The sequence below is a fragment of the Lycorma delicatula genome, chromosome 12 (assembly GCF_047948215.1).
Source record: "Lycorma delicatula isolate Av1 chromosome 12, ASM4794821v1, whole genome shotgun sequence".
NCBI lineage: Eukaryota > Metazoa > Arthropoda > Insecta > Hemiptera > Fulgoridae > Lycorma > Lycorma delicatula.
The window spans coordinates 25,159,418-25,185,088 of NC_134466.1; the positions used below are offsets into that span (position 1 = coordinate 25,159,418).

The following is a 25,671-nucleotide window of genomic DNA, read 5'->3' on the forward strand; positions in this document are numbered from 1 at the left end:
GGTGTGTTTGAAAAAATCTTCCTTTATCCCTATAACATTATTAAATCATTTGAAATCATTTACAGTAAACAGTTTTACCAAATAAATTTATAAATTTCATAGTTTATAAACCTGGAGGAGTGATTAAATAGGAGTGAAATTAATGAAAGTAGAAATTCATTTTTTACTCTTTTAGTTTATATCGAACCGGTTTACTCTTATTCACTCTATCGGTTGAGCGATTAGCCAAGAAAACTACTAGCGCCAAATTTATTGAGGATCATATAATTCTTGCAAGTCTTATGAAATTTAAATAATATTCCCAATAATACATTTAAAAAATTTTACCAATGCTATACCAATAATGAAATTGTAAATCGGATGTGTAATAAAGACAAAATAACTGCTAACAGTGTCGAGGCTATTGTAGATATCCAGTTTTTAAACTGATCAGAGGGTTCTTCCTAGATATTTTTTAAGGATTTTCATTTTAAGGACTTGAACAGTCCTGATATTTATATCATGACATGATAGTATTTAAAACAACACTAATAATAAATAAACTTGGATATGTCATGAATTTCCGGCTTAATTATTTGAGGAGAACGGTTTATTTTTAAATCCCTATCACAGTTTTAAGAAGGGCAGATCAACTATAGTTATCAAGGCCTTTTTTTTATAGAGGCTCTTTTTAGAAAGTATCTACTTGGGTATGAAGAATTAATCATGCTCACGCTCCGCAATTTGATTTGCTTTGGATTGCGTCAGTGAAACATAGACGGTTGGATTTGTTCAACTTGCGATCTAATCGGTTCTACAATTTCTGTTTTCTTGCTATTTAAAAGATTAGTGGATTATCATAGCATCCTCAGTCTATTCAAAATCCTTTGGGGAAATGTTTTCTTTAGAACCATAGATTTGGAAGCTATGATGAATTTATTTTATCTTAAATGGATTTTTTTTTAAATAAATTTTTGTATTTATATTTTATGAAAATAATTAATTATTGTATTACAGACAGAACAATACACAGAGATTCTTTAACAACAAAATCACATTACCCGATAACGATTCATTGGATTGTTTACAATTTAAGTGTAAGTTAATTTCTGCATTTATTAATATTCATTATAATTATAAATATTAAAATTAATGTTAATAGTAACCTGTTTGACAAAAATATAAATTTGTCACAATGTCAGTCGGTTCTTAATAGTTTCATTAAAAATGAAGCTCATGCTATTTCTCATTTCTATTATAAGTATTCTTTTAAAAATACAATTAATAAATAAATTCAATAAACAGTTATTTGATCTTATTGTACCGTAGTGGTCATGTGATGTTACCATATTTTTTCTAATTATTATAATTATTTAAAACTAAAATTTTAAATGACAAATCCACATTTGGTGAGCTTCTGGTTTGTTTCTATTAGATTTCTGGCAAATGTTAACTGAGAATTGTTTATGTTTGTTAATTTGACATATTTTTTTGTTTTGCTTACTTTTGTTTTTATTTATTTTTTGTAAGAGATGTCAGTGTGTATTAAGTATTTTATAATGCTGAATTCTTTTGTATGGTTTACAGGTGACACTGCTTTTTGAACAATCTGTGTATCGTATTTCTAAACGTAGATATTATATGTGAGGTCGGGTAGTTTGGCATATTATGAATGAGTATCATTGTTGGCTTTTTCCACAGAGTGATTTGTGAAGAATGTGATAAACTTTCAGGACATGATCAACCGGTGAAAATAAAGAAGGGAGTTCAGTTCATAATAGGTTCGGAAACGCTTCATTAACTGGCAAAAGATTTCGCCCAGATTTTTGCACCTATGGTAAAATTAAGCCAGGATGTAATTTTTGGAACCCAGTTAAAAGGAAAATATAGAAGTTTTATAAGAAATCTGACGTGAAAAATTAAACAAAAAAATAGGTCCCAGAACTTTATTTTTAATAATTTTCGAGGAATCTGGGGTAAATAGAAAAAATTGAGTCGAAAAGTGGGATTTTCGTCACCATTATTTTGTCTTAAGGGGGTAAGTAAACCCAAATTTTGACTACTAAAATATTATTTTTTTTGTTAAAAAAAAATAATTTTTTGTGTCATTTATTGATTATTTAAAATCTGCTTTTTAGTGTGATATAATTATTTTTTTCTAAATTTTAACTCTCTCTCTCACTCTCTCTCTCTCTATATATATATATATATATATATATATATATATATATATATATATATATATAGATCATTGCTAGATAAAATTGACTCACATTTAAGAAATTTGCAGAAATACAGATTAGGTTCTTTGTAAATTATACAGTAAATTACTGTACTTTATTTTACTATTACAGTGTCAATGTACCACTATTTTAGTGATATTACAGTACAATGTATGTATTTATAAAGAAAAAAATATGTACCATTTATTTATTTTCTCCTTTCAGTGACACTATCTAACAACTAACTACAACAACAACTGACTATCTACAGATCGGCTGGGGGCGTCTTTAAAAGTACCATATTTTTTGCTTCCAATTGTGTTGTTCATGTACATGTACATTTCATAATAGGGTTGCAATGGGATCATGTTAAAAAATAATTAGGTACACCAGAATATTCCAATTTTTCCTCCTCAGTGGCAGTTGCTAATTGATATACAGTCAATGAAAATCCTTCCACTCTTTCAGACTGGGTCACTTGATAGACAGAAGAGTAGCATGCACTCCTAGTGCCAACAAAAGAATGTATATGTTTCTTCCTGTTGAGATAAGTAAAGTAATATTCAGTCTAGATCATCTCTTGGAAAAGAAGGTTTGGTGGTGCACTACCAAGAGAATTGATCATATCTATAATGTGAATCAAAAAAATATTTTTTTCAGACTTCAGTCGCTCTTTGTTAATTAGCTTGCTTTTCTCTACATATTTGCAGTTTTATGACTAATTCATCATAGTCTTGGACCAGAATACAGTGACCAGCATGGAACCATCAACTTCTATAGCTTCAAGTAAAATGTACTGTTGCAATCCATTTGAAAAGTCAAAGTCATAAATCCTGTAAGAAAAACCTGAGAAGTGCAAGCAAGAATTTGGTGCGTACATTTACTTTTCTTAAACAAGGTTACAAAATTTGTAGTACTTGCCGCAAACAGATTAAAGCTTCTGCTAAAAATAATGCTGAAGAAACTACTTCTGATGAAGAAATTCAACAATTAGATCCTTTGTATACCCCAGAAAAAAATGAAGCTGTAAATGCTCTCATCAAAAGTTTGATTGTTTTAAATGAATCACCTATTCAGAAAAAAAGGACTATGCGAGAGAAAATACTCTCAGGAAAAGGTTAAGAAAGCAGCAGTAATGTTCAAAAGCAAAATATTGAACATCGATTCAGATTCTGAACAAGAAGCTGTTCCTCTCATCTGACTGTGAAATTATCAACCGATTGAAAGAAAAATGTAATACTGCAGATAATAAGAGCATAAAAAGTAACTAATCTGTATGAGAGTGAAGAAATAATTGTATGAGGGTGAAGAATCGATTGATGCCTGGAAAAAAGATTTTATTTCACTTTAGATGAATGGAAGATTGAGCATGTTCAGAAATAAATTAATTTTGTGTTATCTCCGTGAAGCTTTTGCATCGTTTAAACAGAGATATCTGTTGCTGAAATTAGGATTTTCAAAGTTCTGTGAACTCAGGCCTAAGTACTGTGTTCTTGCAGTTGCGAGTAGAACCCACAGTGTTTGTGTATGGGTCAATCCATTTTAAGTGTCCCAAAAAAACATAAGCTGGTTGCTTGACCGATTAAAAAAAAAAGCCACTTTCAATTCAATTCAAAATACCCACTTGTTTTCTACACGTTTCAGGACCTTAAAATTACTTTTTAAAATTTTTATTTAAGCAGTTTACCTGTGGTGGCCATTTTTGTTATGGTGTGCACACCTATTTTTGTGATTTTAAGGGTTTACAGAAAAAATTATAACTAAAAAACTATTGGTCCTGGAAGGATGAAAAAAAGGCAATTTATTCATATTTTTTCAAGGTAAAATACTGATTCAGTGGTTTATTTACCTATCTCCCTTTTTTCTATGAAAAAATTACAAATAAATTTGAACATGAAAGATTGTGAAATTTCACTTTTGTTAATTATTTTTCAAGATGCAGGGATGGCAAACACAGTTTGAATTATTTTTTTATGTGTAGGTATATGTTAGTATTATTACCATAAGTAATATCAATGGTGATATACTTGCCCCTAAATTTTCATGAATTTTTGAAAATAATTTTTTTTAAAAACTTAAAATTTTGTCTTTAAATAACTCTGATGGGGCTGGTGATAAAAATCTCAAATTTGCATAACTTGCAGTGTTTTTGTGTAGATGCTTATGGTAAATAAAAAAGTTTCTTGTATATTGTACTATTAAAAAAATTATCTCTCTCAAAACTCATGAAAAACCTGTTAAAAGCGATACCATTTTGATTTGCTAAATAAGTGCTCCAAGGGGGGGTTTCTTGTCTTCTTTGCACTTTACATTTTTTATATTTAGCCCCTATGTTGTTGAAGTTGATGTTCACAATATTTTTAAAATAGCTTTTTTTTTTAATTATTAATGATATGTCGCATAATTTAAGCAGCATTCAATTGTTCAGTATTGTGATGCGGGACAATGCAATTTTCTTGGTCTTTGCGTTCATGTAGTTCTTTGTTCTGCTGAAAAAAAAAACCTTTTGAAACAGTTAACACAAAGAGACATTCCAGGAACTAAATTTAAATTTGGAAAAATGTGTTTTTTAAGAGCTTGCTTTAATGTTATTTGTTCTTAAGTTTTTCTTAATTGTTTTTATGAGTTCTCAAAGGGTCACAACAGAAGTGTCCATACAGGTGACTGAATTTTTACATAAGCTTTTTTCATAATATTTACAAACACTAGTGACATCTGAATTAACATGGAAAAAAGTAAGTTGTTGGTTTTCATCACCAAATTCACATGTAAAGGCAAGATACAGTGTTCTGTAGTAGTCTCTTCGCTGTGGCTGTAGAACAGGACGCAATATATATAGCAAAAACATCAACAAATAAAGAAGATGAAACAGGCGTCTGCACACATTTAATAATACTGTTGATGGCTATAGAAAATAACGTGGCACTTAATACACTTCATTGGTACTCCATTCTCCACATTGACGCTACCTGAGAGAGAATCTCCACACAAACATGGAGAGTTCGACCATTTAAGAAACCCCTAATAAAAGCAAGTATAATGCCCTTGAGTCCCCATTCTTTGAGGGTGTTTAGGATAGCATGTCGTCAGGCTGTGTCAATTTCAAGGGTGATATGTTATTAAACATTTTTCAGAGAAGATTCTTGATTTAATAAATAATCGAATTTGATTTATAGCACAGATTTCTACCTGTTTTTAAGAGGAAATTAATGCATTTTGAAACGTTACCAAAGTTATATGAATACCTTTTTCTGGCCTTACTCCAAACTATGAAAATACAACTAACAAAAATTATTACTATATAACTGTATAAAAATACTTGTAGGAAACAGATATAAGAAAAATAAAATCAGTTGTTTAAAATCATGAGAAAATAAAACCTACTGTTTTAAATATGCTCCTGTTCACCAAAGATTACTACAAAAAACTTAAATTGTTCCAGAATGAGTTTTGAAATCATATTTTATTTAATTCTGTGTATTTTTTTAAATCTATTTTCATCAATGACTATCATGCAAATATAAATAGCAAAAGTTAATTACATTTCAAATTAAACAGATGCTGTTAATTAACCAAATTCTTTTTTATTTTCATTTTAGGCATTTGTATGTGTATCAACAGCCTACTCTAACTGTCACTTGAATAAAATTGAAGCGAAATTTTATATATCAACCATTGACGACAACAAATTAATAACATTAACAGAGTGCCTTAACAATCAACAGTTAAAAAATCTGACACTTTGTAAGATTTATTTTATTACCTTTTTTATTTATTGATTGTATCCATTAGTACTAAAAAATTATTTAAAAAGTGAAAATCCACCTTACCAGCAAATTAAATGTGTTTTTCTTGATCTTTACCTTAGACCACTGTCAGGAGAATAATGACTGCTTAATCATTTTAATTTTTGACTATTTTATAAAATTATTTTATTTTCCTGACGATGTTCTAAGGAACTGAAAGATCTAGAGACACATTTAATTTGCTGTTAAGATGGATTTCACTTTCTTAATAATTTATTAAACATATCAGCAGTAATCATGCTTGAGAAATTAATACAAAATTATTGATGTGTTTATCTATAATAATATATTTAAAAAAGCCAAAAAAAAAGGTGAATTACGATCATTATTATATTATATACCATTATCAGTATACATACCTTAAGATTACTTGTCAAAAATAGGCATGGAATTGTGTTCAGAGAAGGAAGTAATGATTCATTAAATGTTTATTATATTATAAGTATTCAAAAATGTTTATTTTCCATATTCAAATATTTTAATTAGTAATCATATTTGAATAATACAGATTATGAAAAAAAAAATTAGATGTGAGTTTACCATAGAATGAAGATCCAAATCATTTTTTCATTCTTACTTTAAAATCTGTTATGTGCTGGAACATACAAGATCAGTACACTGTAAAAATATCATATAATTATGGGGGGAAACTGAACTTTCTTGGTGCAGATATATAAATTTTTTAACACTTTCATAGGCTTTAATCATTTTAGTTCTATGTTTTGAAAGTAAAGAACAACATGTTTTATTTTTTAATGAAGATAGAGACTTGAATCGTTTAAAGTATATTAATATCTAATAAAGCTGAAGATTCTTAAAATGTTCTCTTAAGTATAATTTATAAAATGGTATTTTGTACAATGCATACTAGCAAAATAATTAATTGAAACAATCAGTTAATAAAGAGTCTTTAAGACAATCCCCCATCTTAAAGATTTATTTATTCATTTTATAAAAATCAGTTTAGCAAAACTAGTTCCGATAAATTTCTTAGATACCCATTTTACCAAACGGTAATTAAAACTTTTCTTAATATTTCTGTTTGCTGTATTATTACAACCTTTTATAACCGAATGAAGATATACAAAAGTGTGCAGAAAGACTGCATACTAGTTTCATCTCAAGTGCTAACATTTAAAAAAAAAGTGGTAATACAATATTATATCATTTAACTCTAGATAACATCTCTACAATGAGAGGCATGATTTTATATATGATTAACATCTTTATGGTTTATATATATGTAGAACTTAATATGAAAATTATTTTATTTCAGACTGCTGGATGATATTCCTAATACATATGTATATACTAAAGCAGTAGCAGAAGACATTGTTAGAAGATGTAGTAAAGGGTTACCAGTAGTTGTAGTACGACCAAGCATAAGTAAGTATATATGATGAAGTAAGTATGGCTTTTAATTTTATCAGCTTATATTCTTTAAGTTAATCTTGGTAGAACAGCTCTGATCACAAATACTCAAATTATTATATCTTCTGTAGTACGATCATGAAATTATAATTGTTATCGTAATTAAAAATGAAATCCAATTCATCGGTGATGTCAACATAAATACTTGAAAACGAAATGTTCCTTTCATACTTAGGCGAACTGCAAAGAACAGATTTTTAAAAATATCTCATTGAGGGTGCAATATAAGGCTGGAAAATTAGAATTACAGGCGTAGTTTTTCTTTTTTTTTCTGTTTTTAGTCTCCGGAACCACTGTTACAGCATTACTTCAGACGATTTGTATGAGTGTAAATGAAGTGTAGTCTTGCACTGTCTCAGGTTGACCATTCCTGAGATGTGCAATTAATTGAAACCCAACCACCAAGAACACTGGTCTCACAATATAATATTCAAATCCATATAAAAGTAACTAAGGTTCAACTCTCGATATCAAAATCAGCTAATTTGCGATGATAAGTTCAACACTAGACCAACTCAGTGGGTACAGGTTGAGTAGTATATGTATTATTTAATCATTAAATGAGATGAAGTCATTTTTACTGAGATATTTTTAAGAAGACTGAGAAATTATGTACAAAAAAATTATATGAATTTACTTTTTACCAACTGCCATATAATTTTCTAGATTGTACAATTTCTAGATTGTGTAATTACCGGAAACTAATCAAATACTTGTATCATCAGTAACGCCTAAAATAAGTTAAATAAAAGGTTACTATTACTTTATAGCAAATATAGAGGAAATCAAGCTGCTCTAGATTAGCTTAAAAATGTTAAAACAAATAATTTTTTTACGCGGTTCTTTATAAACATTTGCAAATGTAGATCAATCAAAATGGAATACCCACCCTAATGATTTGTTACTTCACTCTGAAAAAGCTTCCAATGAGCACTTAGTTTCTTACTAGAGCTGCTTTAACATATCAGAAGAAAGAATTGAGGGGTTCTTCTTAAGATATCCTACCAACACAGGGTTTAAAACTGATGTAGGCAGGAACAACAACTGAGTAATATAATTATATTTCAGTGAAAGTAATAACTTGTTTCTGATTAAACGTTTACTAATACTAGAAAATGAAAACTGTTGTGTTGAAGTTGTCCTTTATGTATTTGTGCACATTATGAAGTATTATTTTTTTTCTTAATAAATACTGTGCATAGACTTAATGTTAATGAAACTATAGACTTAATGAAATTGTAATTGTAGAAACTTTGTCTATTTTTACTCGCATAAATATGTGAAAACAATTTTTCATTTATCTGAAACTTCTCTTAAATGTTGTGTTTTTGTTTGCTTGTTATATAATATTTTTTCCCTAGAGTTAGGAGTTTCAAATAATGTTAGTAATCACGGTGCTATTTCTTACCTTTCTGAATACCAGCAAGCAAACAAGCTTCAGTAAATTTAACCATAACTTGCTTGATACTATTTTGGGTCCAAATCTAAATTCTTCATCCTGGCAATTAATTATCTCATCCTTCAGCAGTAGATGCTGCATGGATGTTAACATTCAAGTAATCTTGCCTATTATTATAATTTATTAAAATTTTGAGTTTTAATTTCAATGTAGATGCTATCTACTACACCAGTTATGTAAGGGAATTTAAACCCGCTAGTATTTCACTTTCTTGTAGCATTAATATTTCTCTGTAATTTTTTTCCTTTTTGGAAATGTAATAAGAAGCTTTTTTATTGAATGCTCCTAACATGTAAGTATCTGTACGCCCGATTAATTGTTAAATTGAATTATTTTAACATGTATAAGCAACATTACTGAATTTTTATTGTTCTAGCTAGACATATTTAATATATACTTAAAATGTGAACTTAACTAAAAACATAAATTATTATAACTCATTGCAATGTTTAATAAATGAAGTGTAAATTTTGAAAGCAAATAAAGGAAGTGATTATGAATAATTGGTTATATGGCATTACTTATTATATACAGTTTAGATCCAACGAATTGCTCAATGGCTGAAATTGTTGTACATTTTTTTTTGTCCTCTGGGCCGGATAATTAAGAAATATGGATATGACTGGATAATTAAATAATTATGTGAAATATCAGCTACTTGTGAAGTTCTCATATTGCGAAATACATATAAATACATTGCAATTTGGCAAATTCAATCTTCATTGGTGATATTCAATAATAATAATTAAATTATGAACGAATGAAAATATTATTTTGGAGTTTTGTTCACTACATTGGATCTAGGTTCATAATTTACGTTAACACCAATATCTATATAATATTATTAGTGTAATTTAGTTTTATTTAGTTTTTTTGGCCATATTAGTTATTGTAATCATTATGGATAAAGAACAATTCTTAAGACATTGAAAATCAATTAAGGCTTTCGTAACAAGAATTGCAACATTCGCGGATAAATTTGACGCATCACAAGATGAGAGCTATACTGTACTCAAATTACAAAAATTTGCACCGCAAATATGATTCCATTCAGATACAATTAGAAATGGATGTTGATAATGATAGTTTGTCTTTAGGTCAAGAACAAATCAAGAAAAAATTATGCAACATAGAATATAAGCTGCAACATTTTTTAAATAGTCAGCATAGAGTAAATAATCAAGAACATTCTGTAGACACAGCTACTAAACAATTACAATCACACCTTTTCAATTTACCGTTGTTTAATGGTGACATTCTTGAATAGCCTCAAGTTTTTAATACATTTAATGAATCAATCCACACTTGAAAAGATTTAACAAATGTTCAAAAATTACATTACTTACATTCACCGCTAAAATGAAGCATTAGCCATTATTAAAAAGCTTCCATTAACCAATGAAAATGATAAAATCACATTAAATTTATTAATAAAACATTTGATAAAAAATTTATGACTATATTTTAATACAGATTGCATTTTAAAAATACATTTTTTAAAAAGAGAATCATTAGCTCTTCAGTCTAAATTCATTAATGATATTTCTTCATTTTTAAACTCACTTGAAGCAATACAACATCCAGTTAACATATTCAAATTCGTTGCAATTCAATTTCTAACAACACGGCTGGATTACGGAAGGAAAGATTATCAAATAAGGGTGGTCCAAACTTTCAAGAGTTCTTAGAATTTCTTGAAACCCGATGATACAACCTGGAAAATCTTAGTTTGAGTACTATAAATTCACAATTCAGTATTGGAAATGTTGAAGGACAATATTACAATGCATTTAAATCTCATTGCAAACATCCTACTTTAAATGTTAACAAGATTCATAAACAACAATGTTAGTTATTATTTTAGATCTAACTTTAAACATTGTTTATTTTGTAATGGCAATCATAAATTAAAAAAAAATGCAAAGAATCTTTAAATTTATCCAATGATGAACGAAGAGATTTTTGAGGATAATAATAGTTGTCTCATATGTTTTCACAAAGGTCATAGTAACAATCAATGTTACTCAAATAACTTATATGATTTATGTCAACAAAAATACAAATACTAGTTCATACTGATAACATTAATGATTCTAAATTAAGTAATGATAAATTTAGTAATTATGACTCCTCATATGATATGCATTAACTGTTCTGCATATTTAAGAGGACGGCTGAAACGTACACAGAAGGCTTTGCCATTTTGTATACCTATGGTTTGGCACGAACCAAAGGATCATGCAACCGATTGTTACTTTTTTTAACAAATGTGTCTAGAATTTCTAAAAAACCTAAACATATGTAAAATATCCTTCATTGCCATCTGCAATCAGACCTGTACCTCACAGTGAAATTATTCCAGTTCCTGAGCCACCTGTGGATGTATGTTTTGAAAGCAGCGATGAAGAATCAGGCAGTACTGAAGGGCAACAATGATTTTGATTTTGAATTATCTTCAAATAAGCCACTCTTATATCACAAGGTGACTAAACCTTTAATTAATAGGTAATTAAATGACTTAGTTAGGGTTTTAAATTCATCAAAAAAAAAAAGCTGAACTGTTAGGATTAAGAGTGCAAGGTTGGAATTTACTTCAAAAAAATACAAAATTTCAGCCTTTTGAAGCCGGCAAAAAGAAATTTTCAGTACTTATTGATGAAAATAATTTGATTTATTGCAAAAATATATGAGCTTATGTTGCACTTAGGACAAGCTCATAAACCTGAGGACTGGCACCTTTTGATAGATTTGTCAAACAAGTATAGTTTAAAAGCGGTTCTACTACACAACGGTAACAAATATCCTTCAATACCAATCACTTATGATATTAATTTGAAAGAGATATACGATGTGATGAAGACGTCCTTGAACAAATAAATTATAAAAAACATAGCTGGAACATATGTGGTGATTTGAAATTTATAGCTATTTTGTTAGACTATACCAAGTACATGTGTTTTCTTTGCGATTGGGACAGCCAAGCTAGGGATAAACATTTAGTTACTAAAGAGTAGAAGAAATGAGATAACTTAACTCCAAAAGGGAAAAATATTATTCATGAGCCATTAGTTGAACCCCAAAAAATATTTTTACCTCCTACCCAATCAAGCTAGGACTAATGAAAAATTTTGTAAAAGCAATGAAGAAGGATAGTTGCATTCAGAAATTTCTGAATGCAAGTGAAGGAAAACTTAAAGAAGGAATATTTGTTGGTCCTCAAATAAGAGAGAGGTCAAAGATGATGTATTTAACACAATGTTAAATAATGTAGAACGTGTAGCTTGGGCTTCATTTAAAGACGTTTGCAAAATTTTTGTTGCACTTAGGACAAGCTCATAAACCTGACGACTGGCACCTTTTGATAGATTTGTCAAACAAGTATAGTTTAAAAGCGGTTCTACTACACAACGGTAACAAATATCCTTCAATACCAATCACTTATGATATTAATTTGAAAGAGATATACGATGTGATGAAGACGTCCTTGAACAAATAAATTATAAAAAACATAGCTGAAACATATGTGTTGATTTGAAAGTTATAGCTATTTTGTTAGACTATACCAAGTACATGTGTTTTCTTTGCGATTGGGACAGCCAAGCTAGGGATAAACATTTAGTTAATAAAGAGTAGAAGAAATGAGATAACTTAACTCCAAAAGGGAAAAATATTATTCATGAGCCCTTAGTTGAACCCCAAAAAATATTTTTACCTCCTACCCAATCAAGCTAGGACTAATGAAAAATTTTGTAAAAGCAATGAAGAAGGATAGTTGCATTCAGAAATTTCTGAATGCAAGTGAAGGAAAACTTAAAGAAGGAATATTTGTTGGTCCTCAAATAAGAGAGAGGTCAAAGATGATGTATTTAACACAATGTTAAATAATGTAGAACGTGTAGCTTGGGCTTCATTTAAAGATGTTTGCAAAATTTTTCTCGGCAAACAAAAATCCAACAATTACCATGATATTGTTAATCAACTTTTACTTCATAAGAGCTATGGTATATAATATGTCTGAAAATACATTTCCTCCACTATTATTTGGAATTTTTCCCAGACAACCTTGGAGATAGTGATGAACACAGTGAATGTTTCTAGAGACATTTTGGTGATGGAAAGCTGTCTATAAAGGGAAATGGAATACTAACATGCTAGTCGATTACTGTTGGATATTAATTTGGGATGTGCTTGAGGCTATTTATAACAGAAAAACATCAGTGAAATCATTCTAACATAGGTATGGCCATGCAAAATTATAAATTTTACAGATTTTAACTATATTTTCCTTTCATTTTTTTTTGAAGCGTAATTTACTTAAAACTAAGGGCGATAGAAAAATTCTATTTACAGTTCTGTATTGTATGCAAAAATGAAATTCAAGAAATGGTATCACACTTGGAGAAACATTAAAAAATTTTTTTTTTTGCCTATCAGTGTAATCATAATATTGCTACTCCTGAGCACAACTGTTCTATTCCTTTAGCCCATGAACATGAGTTACATATCTTAGGCATTTTATGGAACAATTCTACAGACACATTTACTCAATCTATTGATACTAAAAGAATTATTCTCACTATTATTGCAGGAATATTTGACCCATTAGGTCTAATTGGTCCTATTGTTTTCTATCATAAATGTTTTATGCTATCTTTAATGCAACTTAAAATTGATTGGGATGATAGATTACTCACAATGATGTTACCTCAACGATGTAAATTATACAATCAGTTGCACTTAATTGATTTAATTAAGATGATTCGTCTAATTAAATTCATCGATGGTGCTGAGGTTAATTCAATCTAAATACATGGATTTTCAGATGCCTCCATAAAGGATTACAGTCGTACATTCAAACTCTTATTTTCTAATCAAACAATTTTGTGTAATTTACTTTGTTCCAAATCAAGACCTACTTCTTTAAAGCAAATAACACTACCAAGGTTTGAATTATCTGGTTCTTTACTACTCTCACATTTATTAGAGAAGGTAATAAATGCTCTGAATAAACATATTCATGAAATACATTTGTATTCAGATGCAACATTAGCATTCTCCTGGATTTATGAACGTTCATTTGCTTGGAAGGTATTTATAAGTAATAGAATTAGTACTATTACTAGGTACTATTACTAAGTAATAGAATTACTATATTTCTTAGAAAAGTTTTTACATAATATAAACAAAAAAGAAAAATTATTTTTTGGGCATGTGAAAAATTTGTAAAAATAAAATTTGCTGTTAAAAAATAAAAAAAAAGTGGAAATTACACAACTATTGACAGAAATAAAATAAATTTAAAAGATTATTTCAAAGTTGCCAATAAAATAACTGTTCAACATTATGCAACACTGGATTTTAAATCATTCTTGAGGTACATTAAGTATATCGGGTACAGCAAACTGCGCTATCGTTATCGAAGTCTTTCTGTGAATTTCACTTTGAATGTAATTGGTCTGTCATTGAAGTAATGCCATACTTATTTACAATAGAGAAATACGCTGATATGGGGTGAATGTAATGGTAATGCTACAGCTGCTGTTGTAGAATATGAAATACGTTTTCTGAATCACAGGATTGCAGTATCAAAACAATTAACGTGAATTTTCGCAATCTTCAGGAAACTGGTTCACTACCTATTATTCGTATCAGCTACAAATGATCTAACCGACACGATGCTGTTATTGATAAAATTATTATTGAAGCAATTCATTGCAGTCCAGGCATCATGTACGGCACCTTTCTAAGTGGACCGGAGCTTCACATTTGATGGTTTGGAAGACATTTAAAAAACAAGTTTTATCCTTATAATAAACAACCACTTCAACATCTACAGCCAGAGATGGTCTGATTCACATACAGTTCTACAACTGATGGAATACAAATTGACAACTCTACAAGTACGTTTTATTTGCTGACGAAGCAAATTTCACTTGAGATGGTGTCAACAACTTATGAAATGAGCTTACAGAGGCAAAAGTAAATCATGGAACGGTGAAAAACAATGTTCAACACAGAATTAGCATCAGTGTATGGTACAACCATTTTCATAACCAGCTGTTTTGACTGTTCATATAACCTGGCCGCTTAATGCTGAGGTCTATTTACATCCTCAGGTGTACCTAAGATGTTACTCTGCCAATGAGACACAAAGTGTAGCACGATGGTGCACCTCCCCACTTTTCTAATGCTGTTTCAACTCACTTAAATCATCATTTCTCTGAAAAATGGATTGGTTGTGGAGATCCACATTCCTGGTGACCAAGATAGTCTGATCTAACACAGTTAGAATTTTGCGTCTGAGGATGATTAAAAAAGATTTTGTATGAAACAAAAATACATTCTCGTGAGGGATAAATTGTCCACATTATGGATGCAGCTGAGTCGCTTAAGGACAACTGAAGAACAAAAAGAGCAACAAAAACAGTATAGAAAGAAGCATGCAAAAAAATGTGTTGAAAATGGTGGGCTCATTTTTGAACATTTATTACAAATCGGTATGTATAATGCACTAGTAAACTTGATCTAGTGTACTGTTTCTAAATAAAATTCAAATTGTTCTAACTTTTTTTGTTTTATTCAACTTATCTTACACTATTTCACATAGAATTAAATTCTCTACACGCTTTGTTTAAAAGTTTTCTATGTTTATTACCCGTTTAATAAAGTTATTGTATACTCCACATAAAAAAACAGGGTCTTTACTTCTAATTTATGGGATTTCAACAAACAACCCCCCCCTCATGGCCAATTAAAATAAGGGTGATATGTATGACATCATGTAAATAAGATGTAGTCTTGTACAGAATCTGGCTGACCTTTCCTGACTCGTGTGGTTAATTGAACCCCAATCACGAAAGTATACCATATTCACTGTCTAGCATTCAAATCAATATAAAAGAGATTAACTATTATAAGGATTAGAACCTCAAAACCTTCGACTTCAAAAATCAACTATTAAACAACTGATCTGTGACAATGATTTAACCATTAGACCAGCCCGTCGGGCTAATAAACATATTGTTGCGTGTTCCCGGCGATCAAGATATTGAGAGATTAAAAATTTTAAATGATTCTATAATTATAAGTTATTAATTTAAGAACATAAATAAAATAAGACAAATCAATAACAATAGTAGTGACAACAGTAATAATAATAAAAAACCACAATAATAAACAAATAATAAATTTAAAAACCTGATACCTAAATTAATCGATTAACTTGTTTTTATTTATTTGATTTCAGGTTATTAATAATTTCAGAAAAAATTGACAAATTTATGGATGTAATCTCATATTTCTCTTTAAGGCAATGGGAATTTTCTGATAAAAATACACAGGATTTATGGCACTCATTAGATGAGAGAGACAAAGAAATTTTTCCATTTAATTCAAAAGATCTTAAACGGGAAAAATATATTAATATTTATATGCGTGGAATTAGACAATATCTAATAAAAGATGATTTGTCAACAATTCCAGAAGGAATAAAAAGGTTTCACACTTCCCTATTCCTGAGATGGTGTAAAGAGTACAATTATAACTGATCTGAATAAAGTCATTATTAATTTAAAATGTTTAACTTATCATATCAATAAACTGAACCAAATTGTGTAATTACTATAAAAAAATATATATACTTTAACATATATTCATATGCTTTTATGACAACCTTTAGTTTGAAGTCTGATTAAAAAAAAAGAAGTTGCTTACAATTTGGTTTTGTTTATCATTGTAGAAGTTAAATTTTTATAGAAAGACTGCTTGACTTGAGTTACTGATGAAGGTTGAAAACTTTTTCAAGTTTTTAAAAAAAAAATTTATTATGCAATTTCATTCAGTTTGTCGTTTAAAGTTACAATTTTAAATTAATATTTTTGCTGTCATAAACAAAAACGTAGAAAAAAATTATCTATTAAATGTTCCAGGGATTAAGGAGAAGAAAAGTGTATTAACATTTTTATACATTATATTGGTTAATTTTTACATTAAGGTCATCCAGTTCGTTCTATTAAAAAATAAATTTTTTTTGTTATAAAATATTCTGCTGTATAACATGGTCTTCAATGTAATCACTGTTACTTTGTTTATTTTCTTTATGCTGTTTAAAATATTCTGCTCATAGTATAGTTAGTTATATTTGTATATTTTTTGTTGAATACTGAAGTTATATCCAATTATTCTTTGTAAACTTAAAAAAACTTTCAAATAGATGCTGTCTTTGCCTCTAACATTGTAATTCAGAGATTTTAGTTTTAATGAAGTAATAATTAAATATACTGAAATGAAACGACTAGCACTAGATAGGGAATCTTGGAGAGCTGCATCAAATGACTGAAGACAAAAAAAAATAATTAAAACTACCTATTTTGTATTTTTTATAAGTAGTTTTTTGTTTCAATTTGTTTTTTGTTTAATTTTACACAGTAGGTGTTAAGCCATTAGCATATGCTTTGTATTAGATTAAATAAAATGAAGAATCTAACATATTTAAGTTCGTTTTTAATGAACAATTAATGAAAAATGCTTAGCAAACACTTAATGAACAATTAAGCGTACAGATTAATTTTTGAGATTAAAGATGGTCATGACTACACTTGTTATAATTTTCACAAACAGGGAATTCATTTAAAACTATGTAATTATTATTTTGTTCTGATTTCAGTGGTTAAAATTAATTTTTTTTTTATTCCGCCTAGTTAAAAAATATTTCAAGGGTTAGTTTAAAATCTCCCAGATGTGTATACGATCACTTTTTATTATAGTTTCACAATCAAATTTTTATGGTTAACCCGCATGAGTATTCTCAAAACTATTGCTAATGTCAACAGGCAGCTGTCAGTAGCTGTTTAACTGTATCTGATTTTTCATATGTTAGCTGCTTGGGAATTAAAAAAATTAAACCTTTGAAATTTTAAATCGATCTTTTAAGACTATTCAGTATATTTGTAGAACAGATTTTTAGTTGACTGCAGTACAGTTTAATTACAAATAGAATTTATAAAAACCTTCCACTGTTATCTACTTAACAACTTGAAATTTTAATTTGGTTTTTTACATGCAAAATAACACAATGTAATATTACAGTGTGTAATGATGCCATTTCTTAGATGTGATTTATCTATTTTCATATTATTTTTAGTGAAACATTTCCATAAAAATGTAACCCGATAAATTTAAAGCCGGTGTTTATCAATGTTTGATTAACAGTTACACACATCTCAGGAACGGTCGAACTGAGAATGTACAAGACTACACTTCATTTACACTCATACATATCATCCTCATTCATCCTCTGAAGAATTATCTAAACGGTAGTTACCGGGGGCTAAACAGGAAAAAGAAAAAAAGGTACTAAGTACTAGCTGCATGTGGGCATCTAATCGATAAGCTATTACAATTATCTATCAGTTTATTTATTACTAATTTAAATGTTTGTTAAGTTTACTACTTTCTATTAATCATATCTTTTTATCAGTTTTAAAAAGTGCCGTTTTAAATTTATTGATTCTTGATCTTATCGCAAATACGGTTATGTTGTTGGCATTAAATAAGTAAGGTATTTATAAATTCTGAGTTTCTTGTATTTAACCAGCGATTTGAATTAAATAGTTTAAATTAAAATATACTTTGATAATATAAATTAACCAGCAGGCATGCAAAATTACCAGTATTTTAAAGAAAATCAGTTACTGTATTAATTTTACAACTAAAAACAAATTATATAAAATCATGAAATACAATTCATATTGTATTATAGATATACAGTTTGAAAAACACATGAAAATAATATGAAATTTATAAAGAAAGGATATGTATTGTTATATTTTTTTTTTTTTTTTTGTCTTCAGTCATTTGACTGGTTTGATGCAGCTCTCCAAGTTCCCTATCTAGTGCTAGTCGTTTCATTTCAGTATACCCTCTACATCCTACATCCCCAACAATTTGTTTTACATACTCCAAACGTGGCCTGCCTACACAATTTTTCCCTTCTACCTGTCCTTCCAATATAAAAGCGACTATTCCAGGATGCCTTAGTATGTGGCCTATAAGTCTGCCTCTTCTTTTAACTATATTTCTCCAAATGCTACTTTCTTCATCTATTTGCCGCAATACCTCTTCATTTGTCACTTTATCCACCCATCTGATTTTTAACATTCTCTTATAGCACCTTTTAGCATCTTTTCTTCTCAGATACTCCGATTGTCCAAGTTTTACTTCCATATAAAGCGACGCTCCAAACATATACTTTCAAAAATCTTTTCCTGACATTTAAATTAATTTTTGATGTAAACAAATTATATTTCTTACTGAAGGCTCGTTTAGCTTGTGCTATTCGGCATTTTATATCGCTCCTGCTTCGTCCATCTTTAGTAATTTTACTTCCCAAATAACAAAATTCTTCTACCTCCATAATCTTTAAAGTTTTGCAGTCAACGAGTTGATTTCTAAATCTTTGCTTAACCATGATACAATCTATCTGATACCTTGCAGTATCGCCTGGCTTTTTCCAAGTGTATATTCTTCTATTATGATTTTTAAACTGGGTGTTGGCAATTACTAAATTATACTTTGTGCAAAACTCTATAAGTCGGTCCCCTCTTTCATTCCTTTTGCCCAGCCCGTATTCACTCACTATATTTCCTTCCTTGCCTTTTCCAATGGTTGCATTCCAATCTCCAACTATTATTAAATTTTCATCTCCTTTTACGTGTTTAATTGCTTCATCAATCTCTTCGTATACACATTCTACCTCATCATCATCATGGGCGCTTGTAGGCATATAGACGTTAACAATCGTTGTCGGTTTAGGTTTTGATTTTATCCTTATTACAATGATTCTATCGCTATGCGTTTTGAAATACTCCACTCTCCTCCCTATCTTCTTGTTCATCACGAAACCTACTCCTGCTATTCCTGCTACTCCTCCTATTGTTATATTAATATTATTATATTATATGATTAAGTATTGTGGCAAATAGATGAAGAAAGAAGCATTTGGAAAAATATAGTTAAAAGAAGAGACAGACTTATAGGCCACATACTAAGGCATCCTGGAATAGTCGCTTTAATATTGGAAGGACAGGTAGAAGGGAAAAATTGTGTAGGCAGACCACGTTTTGGAATATGTAAAACAAATTGTTAGGGATGTAAGATGTAGGGGGTATAGCGAAATTAAACGACTAGCACTAGATAGGGAATCTTGGAGAGCTGCATCAAACCAGTCAAATGACTGGTTTCATTACAAAAAAAAGATACTAAATGAAAAAATATATTATTTTCTCATTAAAATATACATAAATATTTATATATAATATTTAGACAAGACAAAATAATCTTTGATAGCTTCTACAGTAAATTATTTATATAAGTATCTCTAAAAAATGGTTTAGAAGAACGATTTTGATGTAATTTGAAAGCGAGTAATAATTTTTAATATTTTAGTTTATCATGTTTCATTGTGTTAATCGGTGAATTAAGTGTTAGATATTTAATGTTTTAGATAGATCTATAATAAAAGAAATACTAACTTTGACATGCAGCTGTAAAATAAAAACAAGATGTATTTAGAAAACAGAAAATATAAATATTATTATTCTAAATATTTAGATATATCTAAATATTAGATATATCTATTATATTCTAAATATTTAGAAAACAGAATGTATTTAGAAAACTTAACAATCATGTTAGGAACTCATAGCCATCGCTGAAACCTTTTGTAAAACTTTTCATTTTATATTTGTAATTTATTAACCGTAAATACTTCCATTCCTTCATACATTCACGCCCGTAATTTAAAAAAAATTTTAATGTTTGTTATTTTATGTTTTATAAATTAATGATGATGTTCTTTTATTTTTTTATAGGGTGGATTTCATTATGTTTTACCATTTATTTTTGTTCTTTCTTCAACCGCTATTGAATATACAACTGCACTTTTCTTTTGTTATATTAATTTTGAAGCTGAATTTGAAAAAATGGAAAATATTTTTATAATAAACGTAATTCTAGCAGGTAGTATAAAAACTAGTTTAAATATTAAACATATAATAAGAGTGTTGAAGGAGATATTTGCCACCAACATTTTTCGGGGTAAAAATAGGCGCAAAATGTTTGGCTGCATAAATTTTGTGTTCGCTTTAACAATTTCAACCATATCTCAAACTTTTTTATCGATGTATTTAAACGAATGGGGAATCATTTTGTTCATAATAAAATGCTTAAAATTTTATCTAATAAAACACAATTCGATAAAACTAACGCTATTTGTATAATGATTATTTTAATTCAATAAAATACGTACAATAAATTACTTTTATTCGATAAAGCTCTTTGCAGACCTATTAACGATTAAAAAATGTAAATGGCCACCGATTTGGAATTTTCAAAGGTAAAACTTAAGGGTGGAGTATCCCCATTAATTTAAGGAAAATTTACAAAAACCGCCAAACTTTTTCCTGTTTTTCTGAAAGCCTAAAGTCTGCTCAAAATAACGGTGTAATTACTGTTTCAGTAAATGTTTAATTTTATCCAAAAAATTATAATTTGACAAAAAAAATATTAACACAAAAAACCTCTTATGAATCAAAGAATGAGGTTTTATCTCTTATTTAACGCTAAATTTAATAATGGGGCAAGAGAACTCTAATTTATGACCATCTCCATCCTGCATTTTCACTTAAACACATTTTTTAAGGAACGGTTGAGGTTGAATGCTAATTATGTATAATGAAAATATTTCATTTACCTACAGGAATCGCATTATAAAATATCAGCTTTATATGATTTACAGGAAAAACATTTTTTTTCAGGTATACTCCTCTCTTAAATTGTGTTGGGATATGTGTATCAAATTTCATTAAAATATCTAAATTTGTTCTTAAAGTATATAATTATTTTTTATTGAAAAATTACAAAATGAAGTGAATCAAGGTACTTGTTCATGTGAATGTTTTTGTTTAGTTTCATATCCCGAATCAGTCCCTTAAGTTTGGCCAATTCCTCCTTGGACACCCTATAATATATATACATAACTATTTTTTTTGAAAATTTAAATAATCGATTAACATAATTACCTAATGATTAGTGTGCTAATTAAATTCAATATTAACTGATAACCTAATCACTAAAACACAGTAAAACTTAACCAAAATCGATTTTACGGGATCCCGCATCATCAGCCGGTATACAATTATATAATTGCATAAACAAATTTTTTAAAAAACCTAGATTTATACTCAAATTATTACTCGTTCCAGTAATAGTTGTGGAGTTATGTTTTCATCGTAACAAATTTTAGTGTTATAATACTGGTAATGTAAGTTTTTTCTAAATTTTTAGGTTTTTAATATTTGATTAATGTAATTATAACATTTTATTCCAATCGATAATGCGGGATCCCGCGATCGATTTTGGTGTTAAGTTTTTTAAGCTTTTGCTTATCTGTTACTGAGTTTTGGTGGTTAGGTTTTCATTTAATATACGTATATTTTTTATCGGAAATTCTAATAATTTATTAATATATTGACAATTGTGTTTATAAAACTTAACATTTTATGAAATATAAACCGCCAAAACCAAAGTTGCACTTAAAATATTCCAATAATCGATTTTCTTTCTTTCGCAGTAATCGATCCTGCATCTTCATATTTTAATATTATTATAAATTAAATACAATCTGAAGATGCTGGATCCCACGATAATTGATTATTGGAATTAATACGGTACGTACAACTTGTCTACTATATTTTGGCGGTTTATAAACCATATAGACCGTGTAATAATATTATAACCGTAAACCATATAATATTGGTTAAAATACGGATGATATATCACGTTAACTAGATATTTTAGCAGCTCATTCATTACATGTAAAAATAAAAATAAAAGCTGACAACATGGTTGTAGGACTTTCCCGTCACGCGGCTTTACACAAACATACACAACTTAATTAAAAATATTAATCAATTTATTTAAATATAGTATTTTTTATTTAATTAAATGATTCTAACTAAAACGCGCGCGCATACCTGATTTCATTCGCGCGGGTGTGGCGGTACTAGCAGCCACTTAAAATATCATTAATTCTATCGCTCACCTGTGACGTTACAACATAGTTAGTGACAGAGCTAAACAGAAAAAGACTTCAGTACGACTACAGTAGTTGTACATCAGCGGTACACTAGCGGTTCTTGTGGTGAGAACGGATACTAATGACACACCAACCCGCTTAGTCGCTAGTTTATTTAGAATATATTTTAGAGCGGGGTGCGATTTTGGATAACTTTTTTTGGAAATATTATTTTTTAAGTAGCAAATGGGCCTAAGAAAAATAAGACCTTCATCAGTGGAAATCTCGAGATACTGAGTGCGACCTAGTTGCAAGCTTACCCCCTTGACATTTTAAATTGAAAATTTAACGGCATCAGTGCCCCGTATATAGAAGTAAACCAAACACGTACAAGTACATTCCAAGATTCGGAAAATTTCTACCCGGTTTTTCGGGTTCCTTAGGTGTCAAAACGTAAAAATCCGGTGAAAACCGCATATGCCCAAATCGGACAGATTGCCGTACTTTCCCTCTACAGTATATGTCTACTGCAGCGCTAGGCAGGAAAATAAAAGTACATGTAAACATACGTCCGGAAACGCTGCGTTAACGAGTTAACGGCTAGCGAAAAATTTCGCTCGTATTTCATCTCCTCCGGTGAAATGAAGCCATACATTAATTCTTGGGACGCAAAAATGTAAGCTATTTGATGGTTTCATATGAAATTCAATCTGAAAAATTGAAAAAAAATGAGTCCGAGAACCGTAACTTTTGTAGTTCTTTTTAGAAAAACGCAAAAAACGGTAGTCGAAGAACGGACATTCTTAGTCTAACTTTTAACATCTTTTTTAAATTGCCAATAAACAGATAAAACTTGTACGAAATTTAATTCTAAAGAGAATAGTAAATAAAGCAAACAGAAAGCGAGTAACAATTAAATAAAATGAACTTTTATTTAGAGCGATACAAAGCTACATTTAACGGAAAAATGATTTTTAACGTAAAAAGTTGATAAAATTTACAATAAATTTTCGAAAATTTATTGTAAAAATGTTATAAAATTTTCACGATTGTGGATCGGTCGTGTTGCTTTAGTTCATCGGGGCTGTTCTTTAACGTCACAAAAGCATCGGTAATACGGTCAAGTAACTTTTATCGGGTATTTACTTTCAATTTATAAACATTACACTTCATCCAACCCCATACTCAAAAATCCATTGGCGTAAGATCTGGTGATCTGGGTGGCGAGGGTTGTGTACCGTCTCGATCGATCAATTTATCTGGGAATTGCTGATTTAATTAGGCGGAAAAAATACGAAAGAAATGTGGAGACGATTTGAAAAAAGTCACGCGTTCAGATTAATTGTTAACATATAATCGATTTCACAAAGCGGTCGATAAGGTTAGAATAAGAATAAATCAACCGGGTGATAGTTTTTTACGTATTTGTGGGAAGCTTGTAGGCGAAAACGGTAAAAACTTAACAACATCAGAATTGGTTAATTTCGCGGGCGCCTTTCTATTTGACGAGATACAAAATATAATAAACGGGAAAGAAGTGGCCAGAACGGGAAATGCAGGTGTGTGACCTCCAAAATGAAAAACGCAATTTCAATGACAAATTCTTTAATTCCATTACCTGAATTAGGCGGATGGGTTAAGGATACAAATAAAATTGATACGAACTACGATAGTAATTTTAGTTTTTGTATACCGTTATCGATGTCGATAGGTTTCGCTGAAGCCTGTAAAAAAATAATCGTAAACAATAGGCAGGAGTTTTATTCTTGAAACGTAGTCGAGATGATGTGAAACCGATACCGGCTAGAGTTTCATATCGTAAATCTACACTAGAAATAACAGAAATCGCACGGGTTATACCGTATTTAAAGGCGGGGTCTCAATATCTATTGGAATCGCTCGATAAAGAAAAACGAAGAGTTGCGTATGCCGTTTAGAATTTGGGAACTTTCTCGAAAATCCAACAATTCCTCAAACAAAATCTGTGGCGTGGAACGTGAAAACATCATCACAATTAGACAAACCGCGATACGTTATTGCGGGTTTTCAAACCGATAGGATAAATAAAGCTACAAGGGACGCGTCAGAATTTGATTCGTGTAATGTGAAAAATATTGAAGTATTCATAAATTCAAATCGTTATCCGTACGAGGATTTAGAAGGGAATCGAAAGATGATGTTTAAGATGTTTATAGACTTTCAAAAATCATATTATAAAAAGATCGATTCGCCGTACACGTTTTCAGATTGTAAAAACAAATATCCGTTGTACGCGATCGATTGTTCGAGACAAGATGAATCGGTTAAAATAGGCGTTATCGATTTGAAAATTAAACCGAAACAGAAAGAGAACTTTACACCTAATACAATAGCGGATTGTTTATTAATTTATGAAAATATAGTTTCTTACTCACAATTAACAGTGAAAAAGTAGTAAAATACGAGACAAACGAAGAGTCACAGGCTGTAACCTGAGTAACTGTTAGATAATTTTAACACATTTTTTTGCGTTTGCAGTTAAATTTCACGATGAAAGAGTGGATTCAATGAAAATATAATAGTAAAACACCACTGATTTTTTTGATGAGAAGTTATTATTTAATATATCGAAAATCCCTGAAAAAAATACGTCCACATACATCATTTTGACCTTTGACCCCCTTAATTTTTGGGGAAATAAAATTTGAAACCCGTGTTTTA

General features: G+C 29.5%; 1 long non-coding RNA gene across 1 annotated transcript; it reads left to right on the forward strand.

The window, feature by feature from the left end:
- The first annotated feature begins 1,010 nt into the window (after positions 1–1,010).
- Positions 1,011–21,678, forward strand: LOC142333171 (uncharacterized). Its single transcript, XR_012758546.1, has 5 exons — positions 1,011–1,076; positions 1,567–2,017; positions 5,801–5,945; positions 7,284–7,393; positions 20,768–21,678. It is a non-coding gene; the product is annotated as an uncharacterized LOC142333171 (long non-coding RNA).
- Positions 21,679–25,671: the final 3,993 nt, after the last annotated feature.